The sequence below is a fragment of the Bos mutus genome, chromosome 13, assembly GCF_027580195.1.
Source record: "Bos mutus isolate GX-2022 chromosome 13, NWIPB_WYAK_1.1, whole genome shotgun sequence".
NCBI lineage: Eukaryota > Metazoa > Chordata > Mammalia > Artiodactyla > Bovidae > Bos > Bos mutus.
In genome coordinates this window covers 65,335,495-65,358,454 of record NC_091629.1, presented here as the reverse complement: position 1 = coordinate 65,358,454, position 22,960 = coordinate 65,335,495, and the positions used below count along the sequence as shown (strand labels likewise).

Sequence of the window (22,960 nt, the reverse complement as noted above, 5' to 3'; positions counted from 1 at the left end):
CTGTGCACAGCCTCCATCCTAACCCTAGATAATTGAAGAAACTGCTCCAACCAAAAGTAAGCCATTTCATACCCACACAGACTTGGACAGTTTAACTTTGAAATGTAACTCGATTCCTTGAGAAGCTATCACCCCACCACTTACACAGATTCTCCAACAGACCCAATGCATTGCAAGGAAAATATATTACATACCTCAGTTTTCCATTTACAGCAATGATTGCTGGTTCTACAGAGTTTGATTGGGTGGGAGTTTTATGCTCAAAGCAAGGATTCTTGCTATCACAGATTCCTTTAACCAAACGAACAGAAACGGTCAGTGTTCAGCAGGGCGAGACTAGATGAAGCCTGTCTTTCTGGCTATACACTTGATCCAGTCCATGTCTTGGATGAGCTGCTGCAGAGGGTTTTGAAGATCTGTGATGATATAAGGACATGTGAATGATTCATTTGAATAGACTTAAACCAGAATTGGCCAGTTATTAAACTCAACTGGATAAGAAAACCAACTACTACCTATGGGTGGAGAAGACAGAAATTCACAGTGTGACTTTAGAAATATTGAAAGACTCTAATTCCAAAACATTCATACAAGGTGCTGCCGTGGTATCTGAAATTTACACCATCAAATGAATCACTACTTTGGTTTAAGGAAGTGTATCTCTAAGTGGGCTTCCCTGGTGGCTCAGACGGCAAAGAATCTACCTGCAATGCAGGAGACCCAGGTTTGATCCCTGAGTCTAAGTGTGTTTTCCATGGAGCATTAAGAGGTGTTATAGTGAGGGAAAAAATGCGCATAGACTTATATGTTCATTAATGTTCATAAGTGTAGGGAAAAAACCTCAGGTTTAAATACATAGCTCTTTACTATAGAACTTACCCATGCTGGGAGAAACTACAAACTTCTGAATCTCCAATGCTTCTAAGTCGCTTCAGTCGTGTCCAACTCTGTGCGACCCCATAGACAGCCTCCTACCAGGCTCCTCTGTCCCTGGGATTCTCCAGGCAAGAACACTGGAGTGGGTTACCATTTCCTTCTCCAATGCATGAAAGTGAAAAGTGAAAGGGAAGTCACTCAGTCGTGTCCAACTCTTAGCGACCTCATGGACTGCAGCCTACCAGGCTCCTCCGTCCATGGGATTTTCCAGGCAAGAGTACTGGAGTGGGGTGCCATTGCCTTCTCCTGAATCTCCAATAATGGCACATAAATAATTAGTATTTTCCAACTCTACTGACCATGGGACACTTTTTTTTTTTTTTTTTTACAATATATCTTTATTAGATTGCTTTTTTCCCCCCTTAGACTAGAAAATGCATCTTCCCTAGCTGACTGCTAATAGCATGCGAATGCCCTAACTAGATGGACAACGTATGAACCCACACTATTCATGAATATCTGAGCCTGGATTTTTTTCCCATTAAATTAATTAGCTGATCTGCTAATCCAGGCTCAAATATTCATGAATGTTATGAGTTCATAAGTTGTCCATCTAGTTAGGACATTTGTTAATAGATATATGTAAAATCTAAAAAAATGGGACAGATGAATCTATTTGCAGGGCAGGAATAGAGATGCAGACATAGAGAATGGACTTGACACAGAGGGGCAGGGAAGAAGAGGGTGGGATGAATTCAGATATTGGGACTGACGTATATATACTACCATGTAAAAACAGCTACTGGGAACCTGTTGTATAGCACAGGGAGATCAGCTCGGGTCTCTGTGATGACCTAGAGAGGTGGGGGGAAGGCTCAAGAGGAAGGGGATGTATGTATACATATAGCTGATTCACACTGTTGTACAGCAGAAACTAACACAACATTGTAAAGCAACTATATCCCAATAAAATTAAAAAAAAATAAGAAGTGAGGATAATGTAAAACAATATTAATAATTGGATACAGAGAACAGTAACTTGCAGTAACAAGGAATTTACATTTTGAAGTGATTGAAAAAGCACAGGTAGCACCTAGAGGTGCTGGCGGCAGGGGAGGGGTCTTGCCGGGCAGGTAATCTCAGGTACAATAAGAATTATTCCAAATCCCAGAGTGAGCAACGAAAGCATAATGAGTCCAGAGAGCATAAGCAAGAATCACCAAACGGACTACAACAGAAGTGAACAGGGGAAACAGTGGGTGACATTAAAAGTGATTTTTGTTCAGGGAAATCTTTTGCCTAACTACCCTTGTTAGGAAACAAACATGTCACTATTTCTGATTTCTAGAGGCAGCCAGCTATGTGAGGTCCCCCTGCCTGTAAGCCCTTTGGATGTAATTCTTCCTGCCGTCATCGATCAATAATTATAATTACAGTGAGCAGAGGAGTGGAGACCTTCAGGAATACAAAGTTAATGCCTATCAGTCAATATGCTGAGACTCTCCAAGGCTCTGGAGTTTAACATCACCTACATCTGAACGCCCCACTTCTACGGAAAATGGGTTAACTTACTATTTTAAAATCATTCCTCAAAACCATATAATTTTAAATTCTGTATTTAGAATTTTCTCCTATCATGAGAGTTGAAGATTCACCTCATACCAGAAACATCTATTGTGGCTCCCAGTGAGATGTTAATTTCTACTGTAAAGTTCTGTTCAAGACTCTGAATTAACACATGAACACCATTCTAATTTTAAAATTAAATTTCTCAAATATTTGAAATGATGAAGACTTTGCTTGTGCCTAAAAACTCTTCTATGTCGCCCCTCCTTACAACTGAAAATAGTTCAAAAGTCAGTCGTGATGGAGGTTTTATTTGGGGAAATGAGTATATCATGTTAGCCCCACATTCAATGAAGACATGATATCTGTTGGGACTGTTACTTTGAACTGCAGACTTTTCCTACTGAAGGAAAACTGTGTCTTGCCATAGCAAGTATTTTTCTTCCACCCACCTAATGTCATGTTTTCCATCTTAATACATTCAATGAAATATTTTTATGTGAGGTTTCTACTGCCTGTCAAAAGGTACAATCTGCCTGTTACATGATGGGCTAAGATATTTGTGTCTTATCAACTGTTAATTAGTGTGACAGCCTGCAACTTTTTTTTTTAATTCAGTGCAGTTCTGGGGTGTCTAGGCTTAGGTTAAAAGAGCAGGCTGACATAACTGCTCTCCCTTTACACTTACTCTGTGTTCTCTGGAAACCGACAGAAATATTTTTTATACTGATAAGTCAGGCTGTCCTGTTATCTGAAAGAGGAAAGAAGGCAAGCAAAAAAGTTAGGGAAATGAACACTTCCATGATTTCACTCAGGCCAGAAGGAAAGTAATAATCTCATCTCTGAGAGGTCTAAGTGAAATCTCATTCCCATATGATTTATTTTATTTTATTTACTTTAAAATATTAAATTTGCCTGATGTTCTTTAAACAGTATGTTGTTTTGTTTTTTAATTTATTTTTAATTGGAGGATAATTGCTTTACATTGTTGTGTTGGTTTCTGCCACAGAACAACATGAGTCAGTCATAAGTATACATATATCACCTTCCTCATGAGCCTCCCTCCCTCCCCACCCCCCACCCCACCCCTCTAGGGCATCACAGAGCACCAAGCTGAGCTCCCTGTGTTTTCTATTACTACAATAAATGATGTGATGAAGAGCAGCTCGCCTGGGTTTCCCTGATGGTCTAGTGGTTAAGCATCTGCCTGCCAATGCAGGAGATACGGGTTCAATCCCTAACCCAGGAAGATCCTACATGCCGCAGGGTAACTAAGCCCGAGCGCCACAACTACTGAGCCTATGCTCTAGAGTCCAGGAGCCACACTACTGAAGCCCACGCACCCTAGAGCCCTTGCTCCACAACAAAAGAAGCCACCCCAGTGAGAAACCAGCACACTGCAAAGCAGAGTAGCCCCTGCTAACACAACTAGAGACAGCCCAGGCAGCAACAAAGACCTAACACAGCCAAAAAAAAAAAAAAAGAGAAAGAGAGAAGCTTGTCCTTTAAAGTAAGTCTCCGATTCCACCTTTTCCACTTTTTCCCTCTTTGCCTGTCTCTCTATCCCTCACTGATTAGAATAATCAAATAAGGCTGGTTTAGGATCATAAACCTCAGCAGAACCACAGGGCCGGTGCATCTGCAAGGTCACGTGTGATCAGTGAAGAGCCAGACTAGGTTCTCAAGCAATCTGCAGGCAAGAAACAACTGCAGAACACAGCAAAGGAGTTCTATGCAACCTGCTGACCAGGCAGAGGAACAGCACATTCTCAGTAGTGCTAGGCTACTTTTATGCAAAGCATGACTTCAACAACTATCTTAGGGCCAGTGCCTAGAAACCCCTGCATCTCCATTCTGAAAACTTCGCCAGTGTCATCACTGGAATATGATTTCCAGAGCACACGACTGAAATCACATAGAAATGTACAAATGTGTGCTACAAAATAAGATACAACCAACATTACCTTTTTAGGCTTCCCTGATGGCTCAATAGTAAAGAACCCGCTTGCCAATGCAGGAGACACAGGTTTGATCCCTAGGTTGGGAAGATCCCCTGGAGAACAAATGGCAGCCCACTCTAGTATTCTTGCCTGGCAAATCCTATGAACAGAGGAGCTTGGTGGGCTACAGTCCATGGGGTTGCAAAGAGTCAGACACAGTGCCTAAACAACAACAACATTACCTGTTAGAGCACTGATACCAAAATACTGCTCCAATCAAAATAATGAAACAAGCTCATCAACATTGTTGCCTTTTGTGTATGTGTGGTGACTTTATTTTAGAAAGTTCCTAGATACTGCCTTGTTTCCCAATCCTTTTTGTCCCTCTCATCACCTTTTTTTTGAACAAAATTCAAAGCCAGGAGCACTGTCTTACATGTCTTCTCACCTCTATTCCCACTCCATTCCTGACAAAGTCACAGCCTTCTCATCTCATATCATCATTGAGTCCAAATCTCTGGTTACAAACTCCTTTCTGTTGGATGACATAGTTTAGGACATCTAATCCGGACAGTCCAGGCAGCACGGAGATGGAGCACCTGCCATCTGTGTTATTCCTCGGGTACCACAGAATTAACTGGAGTCCAGCGTGACCTGTGGTGGATCTGAAGTCCTTCCTGGTTGCCCCTCCAGCCTCTCCAGAGCTGTCCCTGTCCTAATATCGGCAGAACTGCTCTTATCAACTTCTCATCCTCTCTGTCCAACTTCCCTGCCCCACACTGCACCTACAAAAAGGGAGTCTGTGAGAACAACCATGTACCCATCCGCCAGGAAAAGCTTGGGACCTCTGATTTAAAGAGCAGAAAAGTAAGCCAGTATGTCTTCACCCTCACCCAAAATCTGCCAAATACAAAACAGTCCTTCTTGCAAATACCTATTTTGTGACTCTGGTAAGCCTCTGTACACACTTGCTCTGAACATTAGAGAATTTTGAGTGTTAAGGAGAAGAGGGAAACAGAGGATGAGACAGTTGGATGGCATCTCTGACTCAATGGACGTGAGTTCAGGCTTCCCTGGTGGCTCAGACAGTAAAGAATCTGCCTGCAATGCAGGAGACCCAGGTTCGATCTCTGGGTCGGGAGATCCCCTGGTGAAGGAAATGGCAACCCACTCCAGTATTCTTGCCTGGGAAATCCCAAGGATAGAGGAGCCTGGCAGGCTACGGTCCATGGGGTCGCAAAGAGTCAGACATGACTTATTGACTGAACGACAACAACTGTGTTAAAACAGTCTTCTCAATATGTAACTATCTTGGACATTATTTCTTGGGGAATTCTAATCCCCCTAAGACTGAGACCAAGTCAAACTCATTAATGGGTAACAGAATTTGACTTGCAGACGGTGTGTTTAATTCTGCTGTTGGAGAGGATTTTTAAAGTCATTTCTGCCTGATTTTTTATGTCTGTGAGAAGCTAGTACCATTATTAACTAATTTTAGACACAAGCTAAATTTGGGCAAAACTGTTAAGAAATGTGGCATTTGTTGTCACTTCACAACTCTGATTTTTAACAGTAATACTTTTCCTACTCTTTGGAATCCTATATCCAGGAAATGGTGATGGTGGAGGTGCCAGAAATGCTGGGCATCTCTGAGAATAGCAAGGGAGTAATTAACCTTAAATTCTGGAAAGTGGTTGTCCCTGGTTGGGGGTGGTGGGTAATAATACCAAAGAAGAGATTGCAAGGGACATCTATGGTATCAGTAATGCTGGATGGTAGGTCACAGATGTATATTTTATTATTATACTTTTTACTTTCTGTAATTTTTATTAAATATGTGAAGGGAAAGTTGCTTAGTCTCTTTGTGAACCCTTACAGTCCATGGGATTCTCCAGCCAGAATACTGGAGCAGGTAGCCCTTTCTTCTTCAGGGGTCTTCCCATAGCAGGGATCAAACCCAGGTCTCCTGCATTGCAGGCAGATACTTTACCAGCTGAGCTACCAGGGAAGTCCTTATTATATTCTGTGTCAATTAAAAATGCTGTGTGCCTAATATTCAAATAAGACTAGTACGTTAAAGCTTCCACGCAACAATGTTGTTGTTCAGTCGCCCAGTTATGTCCAACTTTTTGGGATCCCATGGACTGCAGCATGCCAAGCCTCCGTGTCCCTCACCATCTCCCGGAGTTTGCCCAAGTTCATGTTCATCACATTGGTGATGCCGTCCAGCCATCTCATCCTCTGACGTCCTCTTCTCCTTCTGCCCTCAATCTTTCCCAGTATCAGGGACTTTTCCAATGAGTCATCTGTTTGCATCAGATGACCAAAATATTGGAGCTTCAGCTTCAGCATCAGTCCTTCCAGTGAATATTCAGGGTTGATCTCCTGAATACTCTATGCAACTTTTGTTTAAAAATAGTTTTTTAATTTAAAATGACCACACCATCCTCATACCCTATTACCACCTACACATCAGAATAATGAAATGCTTGCCTGATGATTCAGCAGGTAAAGAACTCACCTGCAATACAGGAGACAAGAGGAAATGTGGGTTCAATCCTTGGGTTAGGAGGATGCCCTGCTGCTGCTGCTGCTGCTAAGTCGCTTCAGTCATGTCCGACTCTGTGCGACCCCATGGACGGCGGCCCACCAGGCTCCCCTGTCCCTGGGATTCTCCAGGCAAGTACACTGGAGTGGGTTGCCATTTCCTTCTCCAATGCATGAAAGGGAAAAGTGAAAGTGAAGTCACTCAGTCGTGTCCGACTCTTCACAACCCCATGGTCTGCAGCCTACCAGACTCCTCCGTCCATGGGATTTTCCAGGCAAGAATACTGGAGTGGGGTGCCATTGCCTTCTCCAGGATGCCCTAGAGAAGGAAATGGCAACCCACTCCAGTATCCTTGCCTGAAAAATCCCTTGGAGAGAGGAGACTGGAGGACTCTAGTCCAAAGGGTCACAAAGAGTTGGACACGACTGAGCAATTAAGCCCAGCACAGCAAGAATAAGGATGCTAGCACCAAAAATAGAAGTTTTCTGATGACATCTGTTACTATTAACCCATATTCTAACATTAATCTCACACATATGCTGTGATTACAGAGTGCTTTCTGAATTGCTCTGCTTCTCTCAAGTTAAAACCTTCCTCTGGGACTTCAGATTCTTGGAGTTAAAGGCTCTTTTGAGTTTGCTGAGTTTTCTCAGCAGTGGGTGATTAAAAAAAATCCCACTGAATGTCCCTTGCCTCCTTCCAAAAGAGAGGGGTAGATACTAGGCTTTAAAAATTTTTTTTAATTTATTTTTTGTTGAAGGATAATTGCTTTAGAGAATTTTGCTGTTTTCTGTCAAACCTCAACATGGATCAGCCGTATGTATACATATATCCCCTCCCTTTTTTCTCTGGCTCTAAACATCTCTGATTCTGGGACAATCAAGGGAAGCATTAGCTTTTCATTTCCAGCTTCTCTGTTCTCAAAGAATCAGGTTCCTTTTCACATATGACTGAAGAAAAACAAGAGTGCTTGGAATTGGGAAGTACTTTGCTCCCTGACTTCTCACTTCGTTACCTTCTATGTGACTTATCTACGGAATACCCTATAGGTTGTCCCACCTCCCCAGTGCTCTCTCCTACACACACGTGTGCACACACACACACACACACACACAGACACACACATACACACACACACACACATATGCAAACACACTGTATACAGGGCACCTAGGCTCACAGTCTCTCCAGCTCACATCTAATCCTGCTTCTACTGATCTGTGCCAAGTCTATACTCATTTCCTTGTCTGAATGATCACAACTAACATTTATTGATCCCTTTGCTAAGCTCTGTGCTAAGGATCTGACTTGGATGACCAGGTAGTTAATTCTTAGCCTTTGGATTTTGGAGCCAGCGAGTCCTAGATTTGAATCTCAGCATTGCCCTTCAATATTTATGAGACCTTGAGCAAAAAGACATCACATTTGTGAGCCTCAGTTTCCACATTTGTAAAATGGGGATTATGCAAATATAAAATCTTACAAATGGTTACCAAGGGCTACCAGAATAGAGACTGGCACACCAACTGTCAATAAAAGATGGCTATTTTTGTAACTATTATTAGCTTTATTCAGGGCCACTGTTTCTGTGTTCTTGCTCCTCAGCTTCTCACCCAAGGATCTGATGCTTGATTTTCCTGCCTTTAGCCTGAGTTCCAAATTTCCTCTCCTGACTCTGGTTCCTGAGCCTCTGTCTGATGCTCCTCACATGGTTGTTTCATAGAGGACTGTACCCTGAGGCCCCACCTACCCTCTTACCTGAGAACATACTATTAACTTCACTCTATTTACTGCTTTCCCCCCCCTGCTTTTTCCACTTTTATTGAGGTATAACTGAAATATAGCACGGAATACGTCTAAGATGTACAGCATAATGATTTGACTTACATATATCATGATGATCACAAGAAGTTTAGTGAACATCTATCATCTCATACAGATACAAAATTAAAGAAACAGGAAAACATATTTTTCCTTGTGAAGAGAACTCAAGATTTACTCTTTTAACAACATTCACATATAACGTGGAGAAGGAAATGGCAAGCCACTCCAGTATTCTTGCCTGGAGAATTCCATGGACAGAGGAGCCTGGCAGGCCACAGTCTATGGGGTCACAAAGAGTTGGACACAACTGAGCGACTATCATTCACTCATTCATATATAACATACAGCAATGTCCATTATGTTAATCATGTCATATATTCTACCCCTAGTACTTATCTATTTTATAACTGAAAGTTTGTACCTTTGACTGCCTTCATCTGATTCCTCCTCTCCCCAACCCCTTTCCTCTGGTAACTACAATTCTGACCTCTTTTTCTATGACTTTGTTTGTTCTTGAAGTATCATTGACCTACAACACTACTTCTCTATTCTTAAACCATAATTACCTCTCCTGTCTAGCAAACTTCCCAGTCTTGCTGTGAAGCCTCCAGAAAAGACAACTTCATATAGCGCAGCACTTAATTCACACAGCAACCTATGAAGACACAAGGTCTCTGCCATCCTCAACACAGAAATTCTATCTCTAGTCTCAAGACAGCTTCTTCAATTTCCATTTTTTCCCAGTGGGAGGGGTCACAAATCAAATCTGCTAAGTCACATGGCCAAGCTTAGTTGCAAAAGAGGCAGTTAACATCTTTAAAGATTTTAACTTTCATAAGTTACTTAAAAAGGTGTCCATGAATCCTGCTAAAATATTAGTGTGAAAGCAAAGGAGAAAGGATCTAGGGACAGCCACCAGGCTGCCAGGGGGAGGTGATCATGTTTCCATTTCATATGAGGACAGTGTGGCTCAGGGATATGAAGAGGTCCCAGGAACTGAAGTCAGGTTTATCAGACTCCAGAGCTGCTTCTGAAGATACTAGTTGGTTCTACCTGGTTTTCTGTGTTCACAGAGGATAGAGCTGCCTCCAGCACACTCTGTCTAGAGATTCGTTTTAAAAGAAGGCCTGACATCCCCCGCCCCTCTGATTTTATCTAGAAATGAAAGCAAACTCCTCTCTTCAGTTATTTTAGCTACAATATGACTTTTACATACCCCAGTATACCATTACTTCTCTTAACAATATTTACTAAGTCAGACACAATTTTGCCAACTACTCACAGGAAAGAGTTCTTTAGCGTAAGGTTGCACAGGCTGTGTTCCTTACATAGCACAAAATATTTAAAACCAGTACTTAAACAAGGTTTCAGAAAAGCAATTTAAATTAAATCCATGGTAAAACACACACACACACACATTTTCAAGCTCTTGAAATGAAAACAAAGAAATTATCCATATTACTTAAAAGGAAAAAATAGTCAAGTTATTTGAATTATACATTCAAGTCATCCTTTTAATGTTTGCTTCAAATCCACATTGTTTTGTTTTTCAACACTGAGAAAACTACCATTTGGCATTCTTAACAGACACACATGCTTGTACTTACAGTTAACAAATAATTTCCTTGCAGAGTTGTTTTTTTTTGGGGGGGGGCGGTTCTTTAACATCATTCTGTTTCTCATTCTGTGTCTTTCAACACTGTATTTAATATTAGAGACCAATAATTATGTTATCATGTACTAACAGATGCCTCTAACACTTAAGTAATTTTCTCAAGAATTCAGAAGCCATCACAAAAGGCATTTAGTATTAGTTATTAACAACTGGCTAAAGAGGGTCATCTTCAATTTGCAAATGGAACCACCTCATTCTTCGACCAGGACAAATACTGTATTAATCAGGGTAGGCTCTCTGTGGTAACATATAATCCCATCTCAGTGGTTTAAGCTATTAAAAGTACATTTTCCACTCATTTTCTGGTAGTTAAGGTTGGTAGGAGGGCTTTCCTTCACATGGCCATTCAGACACAGCCTACTTCTCTCCTGTGGCTCCATGACCCACGTTTGAGGAATTGTCTCCCTCCTGTCAAAGAGTGGAGAAGAAGTGGAGGATGTTTGGGGGGTGGGGAGGCTTTTTGATAGGTCAGTTCACACAGGCACTTCTTCCACATCCTATTGGCTGGCACTCAGGGGCAGGACCATATTTAACTGCAAAGGAGCTTGGGAAATGCAGTGTCTTTATGTGCCCAGGAGGAGGAAGAGACGAACATAGGTTTAGTGAGCACCTAAGCTTCCCATGTGGCTAAGTGGTAAAGAATTCACTTGCCAATGCAAGAGACAAGAGACACGGGTTTGATGCTTAGGTCAGGTTGGGAAGATTCCATAGACAAGGAAATGGCAACCCACTTAGTACTCTTGCCTGGGAAATCCATGGACAGAGGAGCCTGGCAGACTACAGTCCATGGAATCATGAAAGTGTTGGACATGACTTAGTAATTAAATAAAAACAACAACAAACCACAAATATCATTGAGTCTCTGTTGCAAATACCAAAAGAAATTGCTAGGCCAGAAAAAAACAGAAACAAACAAACAAAACCCAACCACTCAAACAAAAAAAACAGACAATTCACTTTAAAAGTTGTTTCAAGTTAACGATGATGTAATTAAAAATTATGACCTTTTACTTATACTAGCAAATCTAGTGTAAATAATAGGTGTTCGAAATTCAAGTTAACTTTCATAAGTTATTTACAGTTACCTAAAGTCAAATAGGAGAAGGCAATGGCACGCCACTCCAGTACTTTTGCCTAGAGAATCCCATGGACGGAGGAGCCTGGTAGGCTGCAGTCCATGGGGTTGCTAGAGTCGGACACGACTGAGCGACTTCACTTTCACTTTTCACTTTCATGCGTTGGAGAAGGAAATGGCAACCCACTCCAGTGTTCTTGCCTGGAGAATCCCAGGGATGGGAAGCCTGGTGGGCTGCCGTCTATGGGGTCGCACAGAGTCGGACACGACTAAAGTGACGCAGCAGCAGCAGCAGCAGCAAAGTCAAATAATTTTTATTGTGTTGAAATATTCAAAACATACAATTTATCATTTTAACTATTTTTAAGTGTCTAGTTCAGTGCATAAAGTATGCTCACTATCCACCTTTATAATTTTTTCATCTTCTCTAAGTTGAAAGCCAGCACTCATTAAACACTAACTCTCCATCCTCCTAACCCCAGTCTCTATTTTACTTCCTGTCTTTACGAATTAGACTATTCCCAGGCATCTTATGTAAGTGAAATTATACAATATTTGTCATTTTGTGTGTCTGGCTTATTTCACTTAGCATAATGCCTTCACGGTTCATCCAAGCTGTAGCATATCAGAATTTCATTCCTTTTTAATGCTAAATAATATTCCATTGTATATACAGACCATATTTTGTTTATCCATCCATCCATCAATGAACATGTGGGTTGTTTCCACCTTTTGGCTATTGTGAATAACACTGCTATCAACACAGGCTACAAATATCTGTTTGGTTCTTTGCTTTCACTTCTTGGATTTACACCCAGTAGTGGAATTGTTGGATCATTTGTTAACACTAGTTTTTGAGGAAATGCTCTACATCTCCAAAGTAGTTGTAAATCACAATAGTTTTTGAAAACAAATCTGTGACTGGCTTCTACAAATGGCTTAATTACTCCTTTGTAAAAGTATAGTCCCTATTAAAAAGTTTTCTGATGTAAGTTGGTGTAGCCCCTATGGAAAACAGTGTGGAGGTTCATCAGAAAACTAAAAATAGAATTACCACATGATCCAGCAATCCCAATACCACTCTTGGGCATATCTGAGATAATGTCACACCATGTTAAGTTGCTTTAGTTGTGTCTGACTCTGTGTGATCCCCGTGGACTGTAGCACACCAGGCTCCTCTGTCCAAGGGATTCTTCAGGCAAGAATACTGGAGAGGGTTGTCATTTCTCTAGGGGATCTTCCTGACTCAGGGATCAAATCTGCATCTCTTAAGTCTCCTGCATTGGCAGGTGGGTTCTTTACCAGTAGCACCACCTGGAAAGCTTCACTGAGATAATACTATGATTCAAATAGACATATGTACCCCTATGTTCAGAGTAGCACTATTCACAATAGCCAAGACATGGAAACAACCCAAATGTTCATCCATAGATGAATGGATAAAGAAGATGTGGTACATATACACAATGGAATACTACTCAGCCATAAAAAAGAACAAAACAATGTCATTGGCAGCAATATGGATTCAACTAGAGATTATCATACTACATGAAGTCAGAAAGACAAAGACCATACCGTACCACTTTTATATGTAATCTAAAATATGGCATAAATGAACCTAACTACAAAACAGAAACAGACTCACAGACATAGAGAACAGACTTGTGGTTGCCAAGGGTGAGGGAAGGACTGGAGCTTTGGGATTAGCAGATGTAAAGTATCATATATAGGATGGATAGACCCAAGGTCCTACTGTTTAGGACAGGGAACTATATTCAATGTCCTGTGGTAAACCATAACGGAAAAGAATATTTTTAAAAAAATGTAAAAATAATTCCCTGGATGGGGATGAGGGTGGGGTTATGTTACTCTAGTTCTTTAGGAACTAGAATAGTTCTACTTTCACTTTTTCTTTGCCTCTAAATAATAAAATACATTGAATAGTTAGTTGTATTCTCTGAGAGGTAAAAAGAAAGGGAGTTTGATGGAAAAATTGTGTGGAAAGCTCTGTCCTATCTCTCTTGTGACACTGGCATCTAACAGATTTCCTAGAAATGATGGGACTAGTTTATCACACCATGACCAAAAATTAAACTGAGAAAAATTTCTGTAGCAGTGTAAGTTTTAACTTCTAATTACCAGTTAAAACCTGACAGCAACACTCTTCAAGAATTGGTATCATTAACTGTGCTTTTTCCCTGCCACTCATGATAATTATCTGGATTACTTTTTATTTTGTCTTCTCCAGATTTTTTTCCTATAGTCTATTTCTGCATAAATGTTTAATATAGTTAACTAGGGTGATGAAAACCTGAGTGTCTTCTGGAAGTTGAACCCAAACAGCAAGGGGTACTGGATGTTTGGGTTGGATTTTATTCTCTTTGCCAATTTAGTGTTTCTGAGTATAGGTACTGTCAAAATTCAAAGATACTACGAAAATAAAAAGCAGGTACTGTGGAAATGAGACTGTATTTGAACTAAACCCTTAACAGAGAGATTGATTTGGGAAGCTTTGGTTCCTTAATAATATGATTTTTAACTCAACTATTTCATCACAGAGAGATGATAGTACAGTGATATTCTAGGTTTCAAAAAATATCTCCAAGTTAAGCTTTTCCAGGAAGAAAGGCTGGAAAAAATGACACTGGGTACAAGGCTTGATGGCAGATTACGATTTGTCACGGCAGGACATCAGAAAAGACCTATTTCATCCATTCTTGCCTACCAGTCATCAGGGCTGGTAGATCTGGGCTCCAGTTCTGGAGCACGTTTATTTTCATTAGTTTTAAATAGGACCACATTTGGTGTTTCACTAACAATAGTGCTTACATCACATGTGACATGAAATGGAATTAGAGTCTATAAACTCAAATGCTACACACTATGAAGGGTTTTCACTGCTGTACATTGAATTTGCATGATTTCGCTCCCCGTGTTCAAACACACGTGTTCACGATAGTTTGAGAAATTTCCTGAAATAAAACTCCTACCTATTAATTTGAAGTTTCTTTGAAGCTGCTTCTTTCAAAACAAAGAGAAATAAAATCTAGAGCAATTTCTCTTTAACATTATCTTTTTAAGGTGTTAAGTCCTAGAAGGAAGAGCCTGCATGTGAAATCCATCACAAATCTTCCACCATGGGTGTAATGTGGGCAGTGGAGAATTTAGTAACTTCCATAACTGGAGTCATTTTTTTAAACGTGAATCTTGTGTATAATTTCATGTCTGGCAGTGTGGACTAGTGAAATACATAACATTATAAATAATGGACTTTTAGGCCTCTCCTTAACAACCACAGTCAGGTACACATTTATAGGGCGTCATGGCGATGATACAATCAGAGTGGTCGGCAGTACTGAAATCACTCCAGAGGCTTCCACTGATCCATCTATTCATCATATAATCTTCATATTATATGAGCCCCAGTCATTCCTGGTAATAGTCACCTCTCCAAGACTCATACCCCTGGAGTTCTTAACCTCAACATTTTTATTCTTTCTTCTGCCACCCCTGGGTGCTATTTTTACCCCCTTCTTGGTTCCTAGGATGTAAAAAGCCTGCTCTCCCAGTATTCTCTCTCTGCCTGGCCCTCACCAACCAACTTCTTATACTTTTTACCCTCTTGATAAAACAAAAACACCCCTCGCCAAAACCCTTATTTTTTTTCTCCTCTTTTTCTCATTATATATATTTTCAAAAAAATTTTTGGTTATTTATTTAGGATGCACCAGGTCTTACTTGAAGAAGGCAGGATCTTCATTGATCATGCAGGCAGCATGTGTCAGATCCAGTTCCCTGACCAGGGATTGAACTTGGGCCCCCTGCATTGGGAGCATGGAGTCTTAGCCACTGAACCACCAGAGAAGTTCTTTCTCACTTAAATATATTAATGTATTTCCTAATGGCAACCCACTCCAGTATTCTTGCCTGGAGAATCCCAGGGACAGGAGAGCCGGTGGGCTGCCGTCTATGGGGTTGCACAGAGTCGGACATGACTGTAGCGACTTACCAGCAGCAGCAGCATATTGAAGTTCTCAGTCCTCTACTAAGAGGGCAGGTGCTAAGACATCACCAAACTGGGTTCTAGCCCTGACCTTGCACAAGGCACTTTTCTGTCTGCTTTCTTATCTGTAATCGGAGGAGAAATTGATCCTATCATGTAGACTGTTCTAAAAGTTAAGATAACAGACGGTCCTTAGGGTAGCAGAAGTGGCCTCAGGAAACATCTATTACTATGAATATTATTATCATTATTAATGTTTGCCTTCATTTCAAATGACACCTGGAGGTTCTTCCCATCTGAGTACTCATCCTTTTTTTTTTTCTCAGAATTCAGGATAAACATAAAGCAGTGCAAAGAGCAGTTACCACAGAGTAATACTGAAACTCTATCCAGTGGTAACTGCTCTCCGCACTGTTTCCTAGACTGACTCACAAGTATTCAGGAAGCCTGTTTGTCACATCAAGTGCCTGGCCAGAGCTCATGTGAGTCATTCAGTTGTGTCCCGTTCTTTGCCACTCCATGGACAGTAGCCTGCCAGGCAATAATACTGTTCTCCAGGCGAGAATACTGGAGTGGGTTCTCATTTCCTTTTCCAGGGAATCTTCCCCACCCAGGGATCGAAACTTGGTCTCCAGAACTGCAGGAAGATTCTTTTCCATCTGGGCCACGAGGGAAGCCTATCTGGTTACATCAAGTGCCTGGGCCAGTGCTCGCAGCATCACTCTCATTTTAAAGATGAGAAGCCTCAGGCCCAAGGACGTGAAACAATGAAGGAATAAACTAATGTCAAACATCATGAATTTACTAAATGCCACCTAATTGTATGCTTTAAAGTAGTAAATGTTATGTATATTTTACCACAATTTAAAAAATCATTTGGGAGGGAAAAAGAAAAAAAGAAAGAAACTCAACGTTGTCCGTATTCAGGATGCTGATTCAAATTCTCTTCTTGCCATTAAACTGCCAGTGCACTCCCCCTGGCTTGCTGTCCTTGCAGGAAACTCAAAATAGCTTCTAGGGCCTCCACGTTCCAGACTTTGCCACGGAGAACTGGGATCTGGGGTAAATGCAACTGCTTCCTTTCTCCCTGAAGGCTCTAGTTCCTAATTCTTCAGACTCAGCCAAACTAGAAAGAGAAACCTCTCCTTCCAGAATATCTGGCAGGTACAACAGACTCGCGCAGAGGAAGTGGGTTCTTAGCTCAGCAGTTGAGCTGATTCTCAGACTGTAAGGCTTCTGCCTGCTCAGGGGAAGGCCCAGCGTACAAAACTTGAGCTCAAATAGCCTGGAGGCGGGAGGGGCGGGGGCGGGGCCGAAGGCGGGAACCTTCGGGAGGAGGGGGCAGGAACCTGCTGGGCGTGGCCGAGTCAGGAGCGCGGCCCAACAGGAGCCCATTGCGAGTAGTCTAAGGTAGGGGGCGGGGCCGATGGACGCCCAGTGGGCGTGGCCGAGGGTAGGTGGGCGTGGTCAGGGCCGGAGGGCGGGGAGAAGACTAGACCGGAGGGTGAAGTGGGCGGGGATTGGGGACTAGTCAAAGACCCGGAAAGTTGGCCCTGCAGAGGGTCCCCAGGGAGAAGGCGGCGCGCAGCGAGTGGAGGGAAGGCACCCAGGAACCGGAGCGGGCGCGGGAGCTGTGGGCCCGGTAGGAAGGGTGCGGTCGCTGCACAGCTGGGCGCGTGAACTCCTGCAGGGACCTTGGCGAAGGTCCCGCCTGGGGAAGGAGTTCCTAAGGCTTTGGCTTCTTTCTGCCTTTCTCCTATCGCTCTCGGGGAAGTTGCAAAGACAGGGATCTTGAGGCTGCGGGAGGCCTGGGAGACTGGTCTAGGCTTGCCGGTGGCTTGTTGCCCCGAAGTCTGGTGGTGGTGGTTTAGTCGCGAAGTCGTGTCCGACTCTTTGAATCCCATGGACTGTATATAGCCTGCCAGGCTTCTCTGTCCATCGGACTCTCCAGGCAAGAATACTGGAGTTTCCATTTCCTTCTTCAGTCCCGAAGTTTAAAGTCCTGCAGAGTCAAGCTTGAAACCCGAGATTCAGAGTCCTGCGCAGAACGAGGCCGAGGGCCCCTTGTGGCTCCAGCTCAGGGTTGGTGGGCAGAAGTGCTCTGGGGTCGTAGTTGGGCAGCTGTGCTGGCATCAGGGTCATCTATTCCACGCTTGTTCTCCTTATAAGCTTTGAAATCATACCTCTAAGCCTTGGGCCTCAGCTTGCTGATTTATTTTACTGTCGTGGTCCTTCCATTGTAAAGATACTCCAGATACAATATGATCATGGTATTTACAGCCGCGATGTGATATTTTGAAGACTCCTCAGGTGCAGGCACACCTGGGGTGGGGAGACGTATAGAGAACTTCCTCCATGTGTAGACACACGAGTCTATTCATCTTTAAATCACTTCTCCAGTGGAGAAAACTGACAAGCATTGACTCCTATCCTAAAGGATCTGTCACATTCACTGTCATATAGAATGAATATCAGTAAGAAAAAAGCCCTAAGAAGTAGGACTCCTCCTTGGCCAGTTACATTTTATTTTATATTGGCAGAAGGGGTGTACAGCTCTTATCCTGAAGGCCTGATGTATTTCCAGAAATAACCAAGCCCCTTCGAAAAGAAATCTCAGTGCAAGAGGCAAAGAAAAAGAGATCAGACAGCTGACTGACTGTTGATAGCAAGATAGCAACTTAATTTTTAAAAGGATAAGAGTTCTACTTTATGAAATGCTGTGTTCATTTGTGGAGGCTAGATGCTGCTTTATTATTATAAAAGTGACTAAACTATATGTAATGTAGATTTTTTAAAGTAAATATTCTGTTCTTATTCAGTTGCTAAGTCGTGTCCAACTCTGCGACCCCATGGATTGCAGCATGCCAGGCTTCCCTGTCCTCCATTATCTCCTGGAGTTTGCTCAGATTCATGTCCATTGAGCTGGTGATGCTATCCAACCATCTCATCATCTGCTACCCTCTTCTTTTGCCTTCAGTCTTTCCCACCCCACCATCAGGGTCTTTTCCAGTGAGTTGGCTCTTTGCCTCAGATCGCCAAAGTATTAGAGCGTCCGCTTCAGTATCAGTCCTTCCAAGAATATTCAGGGTTGATTTCCTTTAGGATTGACTGGTTTGATCTCCTTATACACTTTGCAGTGCGCATAGTTAAATTTTGACCCAGACAGGAGCAAAGAACAACAGATCATTTACAGTCTTGAAAAGTCTATCCCTGTGTATTTAATGCCTTCTTAGTCTTGCGCTTGGCCCTAAGATCCCTGGTATTGTAGTAGGTAGTGGACCCCTATGTAAGGCTTGTGGAAGTTGTTCTCAGAAATAAGCCTGAAGACAAAATAATGAACTACAGAGAATGGGAGGAGCTTTCTGACCTTAGAAAATATCCATTCTTGTTACCATATGCTTTAAAGTGTTACTATATGAGGAATCTTTCTTCTACATATCTTAAATACCTGAGTGAACCAAACAGTAACACTGCTGAGAAGTCCTTAAGCTGTGTACTGCCTATGAACATCACTGTTAATAGGAAAACCTGAGATGGTTGTTGAATACGTTTTTCATATACTGAACACGGCATCGTTCTGTTTCTCAGTGGTTCGTGTTTTTCTAAAAATGTTTCATTTAAAAAAAGCCTTCTCATTCATAGACTTTCCTCCCTCACTTAAAAAAAAGGAAGACGAAAAATAAAATATCTGCTCCCACTTAGTCATCTGGCATAAACTGGCTCTGTGGTTCTGACGACCTGTTTCATGAAACCATTATCTCTCTGAGTACAACTGTCTCTGCCTGCTCAGCAGGGGAGTCCTAAGTGTTATCCATTTCTGTGTCCCCTTCCAATGAGGCATGGCCATGGAGTTGCTTTGGTTAATTAAATATAAGTGGAGTGATGTGTGTCACTCCCAGGTGGAAGCTTTAAAAGCCAGTGAGAGGCATACCCCACTCTCTTTCCCTCTGCCAGAGTGACCACCAGTTTTCTAGACAACGGCTATTCTGTCAGCCTGGAACATAGAATGAAGACAACCAGCAGAATCCCCATCTCTCTGTGTTAGACACAGTGTGAGCCAGAAATGAGCTTCTGGTGGGTTTAGGCCCCAGGGTTTGGGGATTTGTTTGTTAAATCAACATAACCTAGCCTATCCTGACTAATACACTCAGGTAAGGTCTGAGCCACATGCCTCCAGGGATTACTGGTTTCCAGCTTATCAGATATCTTGGGAGCCTAAAAGAGGGAAGGTTCTGTAAGAAGTGTGCTACTGTGACCAGTGTTTCTTTAACTATCAGATGAGATAGCAGGTAGACTTATTTCCAGAACACTCAAGTCAACTTTGTGATTTTAATCAAAGGTGACGAAGATGGCATTTAGATGTTTAATCACATTCTCTAAGGGCAGCAGGTGTTAAAGTGTAAAGTACATAAAGGTTCAATGTCCGTGAGGGATAGGAATTAAGGCTGTCATTTTCATTTTGAAAAATGCGATTTATATATAAATATATAGGAAGCAACAGTTAGAACTGGACATGGAACAACAGACTGGTTCCAAATAGGAAAAGGAGTTCGTCAAGGCTGTATATTGTCACCCTGTTTATTTAACTTATATGCAGAGTACATCATGAGAAACACTGGGCTGGAAGAAACACAAACTGGAATCAAGATTGCCGGGAGAAATATCAATAACCTCAGATATGCAGATGATACCACCCTTAAGGCAGAAAGTGAAGAGGAACTCAAAAGCCTCTTGATGAAAGTGAAAGTGGAGAGTGAAAAAGTTGGCTTAAAGCTCAACATTCAGAAAACGAAGATCATGGCATCTGGTCCCATCACTTCATGGGAAATAGATGGGAAAACAGTGGAAACAGTGTCAGACTTTATTTTTCTGGGCTCCAAAATCACTGCAGATGGTGACTGCAGCCATAAAATTAAAAGACGCTTACTCCTTGGAAGGAAAGTTATGACCAACCTAGATAGCATGTTAAAAAGCAGAGACATTACTTTGCCAACAAAGGTTCGTCTAGTCAAGGCTATGGTTTTTCCTGTGGTCATGTATGGATGTGACAGTTGGACTGTGAAGAAGGCTGAGCACAGAAGAATTGATGCTTTTGAACTGTGGTGTTGGAGAAGACTCTTGAGAGTCCCTTGGACTGCAAGGAGATCCAACCAGTCCATTCTGAAGGAGATCAGCCCTGGGATTTCTTTGGAAGGAATGATGCTAAAGCTGAAACTCCAGTACTTTGGCCACCTCATGCAAAGAGTTGACTCATTGGAAAAGACTCTGATGCTGGGAGGGATTGGGGGCAGGAGGAGAAGGGGACGACAGAGGATGAGATGGCTGGATGGCATCACTGACTCTATGGATGTGAATCTGAGTGAACTCCAGGAGTTGGTGATGGACAGGGAGGCCTGGCGTGCTGCGATTCATGGGGTCGCAAAGAGTCGGACACGACTGAGTGATTGATCTGATCTGATCTGATATCTATAGATACAGATATATTTATAAATACATAAAATATAAATATATTTTATATACTTAAAATATGTAATATAAAATGTATATTTATAATATATAAATATATCTTACATACTTATAAAATATAAATGTATTTTTCTATATAAATACATTATTTAAAATTTCAGCATTCTTCCCAAGTTTTCCGATACAGAGGAAGGTTCACAGATTCATTGTTAAGAGACAGTTCTTTCCAAATGTATTTGTATCAATAGATGCATCGCAGAAACTATTTTGTCACCAAGGGACACTTGAAATGAATCATCCTTACTTACCATTGACTACTTTCTAATTTTTTTTAAAGCAGCCTCAAACAAATACTTTAACTATCATTTCCTTGCTTCCTTATTTCAGATCCAAGAGGATCAGACCTAGACTTTGCTCTCCCCATGCAGGAAGCAATGTGTTCCCTCTTTTCCTCTGACTTAAACAGAAGCGAAGTAGGGAGCATTTTGCTTAGGGCAGAGCCATGCTGCCTTCTTAGGGATGTTGGCTATAAATCCAGTCTCCCTAGAGGTTAACAATCAAAGTTCTCCCCCTCTCTTACTCAGACAAATGATATGATGATGATAAATTGCTTGGACATGACTGCCCTGAGCACTGGTATGATGAATTATGTTGTTCAGGGCATGACCAAAGATCCTCCACTGTCAGTCAGCCACACTGAATATTGGCAGTTTTCATAAGTAGCTTTCTGCCAATTTTGGTCTCTGTTTTGCATATTAAATTCTCTGTTCATGGTTTTAAGTTCTTAATCGTCTCTGTCTTCCTCTGAATTCACTTAGCTAATCAACCTTTTGCTTTTTCTGTTCCCTGTTCACTAAAAGGCTGGTCTGTGTCTCACAGTTGTGTTCAGTAAACACTGAGTCTTTCTTCACAGAAACTGTTAAAATAAAAATTATTAGTCCTTTCCACTAAATCCAGAGTAATGACAGCTTATCTCGCAATGGCTTAATTGGATAATTATTTAGTGTTTGAAAAACACTTTGAAGACTCTATTGGTAAATATTATTATGAATTTAATGTTCTGTGTGCAATTGAAAGTCCATTGCAACCACAAAATCCTTCGTATTTTTGTGTACCAAAAAAGGTGTCTTTCTTAATATTGCTTACTATTTTCAAACTTGTATATTATTGATTTTTGAAATATTTAAAATATTTTATTTCATACAATCTCAAAGTTATCACGTTTATCCTGTCACATTTCTAGGTCTCATCTACTACATTCCTTATGTCTCTGAAAAGTTAGATGTCATATTGTTGGTCTGTGAAAGTTTGTAGGAAATATGAAGTGGATTCCCTGGTTCAGGGGTATTTCACATTATACAGCTGCCACAGCTGTTGTGTGTGGTATCTGCTTAACTTTTCAGCAAGCTTTTCTATTAAGCCCTGACAAATAACTGCAATAATGATTTATTTCCTCTCAGTCTATACACTGAGCTGTCACCTCATTGGCATCAACATTTGTCAAAAAGGATTAGATTATATTGCATATGCCTGGCCAGACTCTTGACAAATTTTCTACTCACTTGATAGACCCAGAGCCCCCTGGTGTAATTAAAGGCCACTTCCATGGCTTGGACTGCATGACCTCTATTACTGACTGTATTGGTTTGCTAGGGCTGCATAACAAAATATCACAGGCTGGGTGACTTAAACAAAAGAAATTGATTTTTTTCATTTTTCTGGAGGCTAGAAGTCTGAGATCAAGGTTGTAGGTAGATTTGGTTTCTTTTGAAGTTTCTCTTTTTGGCTTGTTCATTACCCTGTCCTCCCTGTATCGTCACATGGTCTTCACTCTGTGTCTTACTCTTTTCTTCCAACTACACGAAATAGTCTGTTAGATTAGGACCTACTGTAACAAACACTTTTTAATATAGTTACCTTTTTTAAAGACCCTGTGTCCAAATACTGTCACATCCTGAGATAGTGGGGGTTAGGACTTGAACCTAAG

General features: G+C 41.6%; 1 protein-coding gene across 2 annotated transcripts in view; it reads left to right on the top strand.

The window, feature by feature from the left end:
- Positions 1-17,019: 17,019 nt before the first annotated feature.
- PTER (phosphotriesterase related) overlaps positions 17,020-22,960 on the top strand; it is a 76,702-nt gene continuing 70,761 nt past the window's right edge. For both annotated transcript variants that reach the window (XM_005906387.3, XM_070381906.1), the window contains exon 1: positions 17,020-17,149. The gene's annotated coding sequence lies outside the window, so the exon portion shown is untranslated. The remainder of the gene's footprint in view (positions 17,150-22,960) is intronic.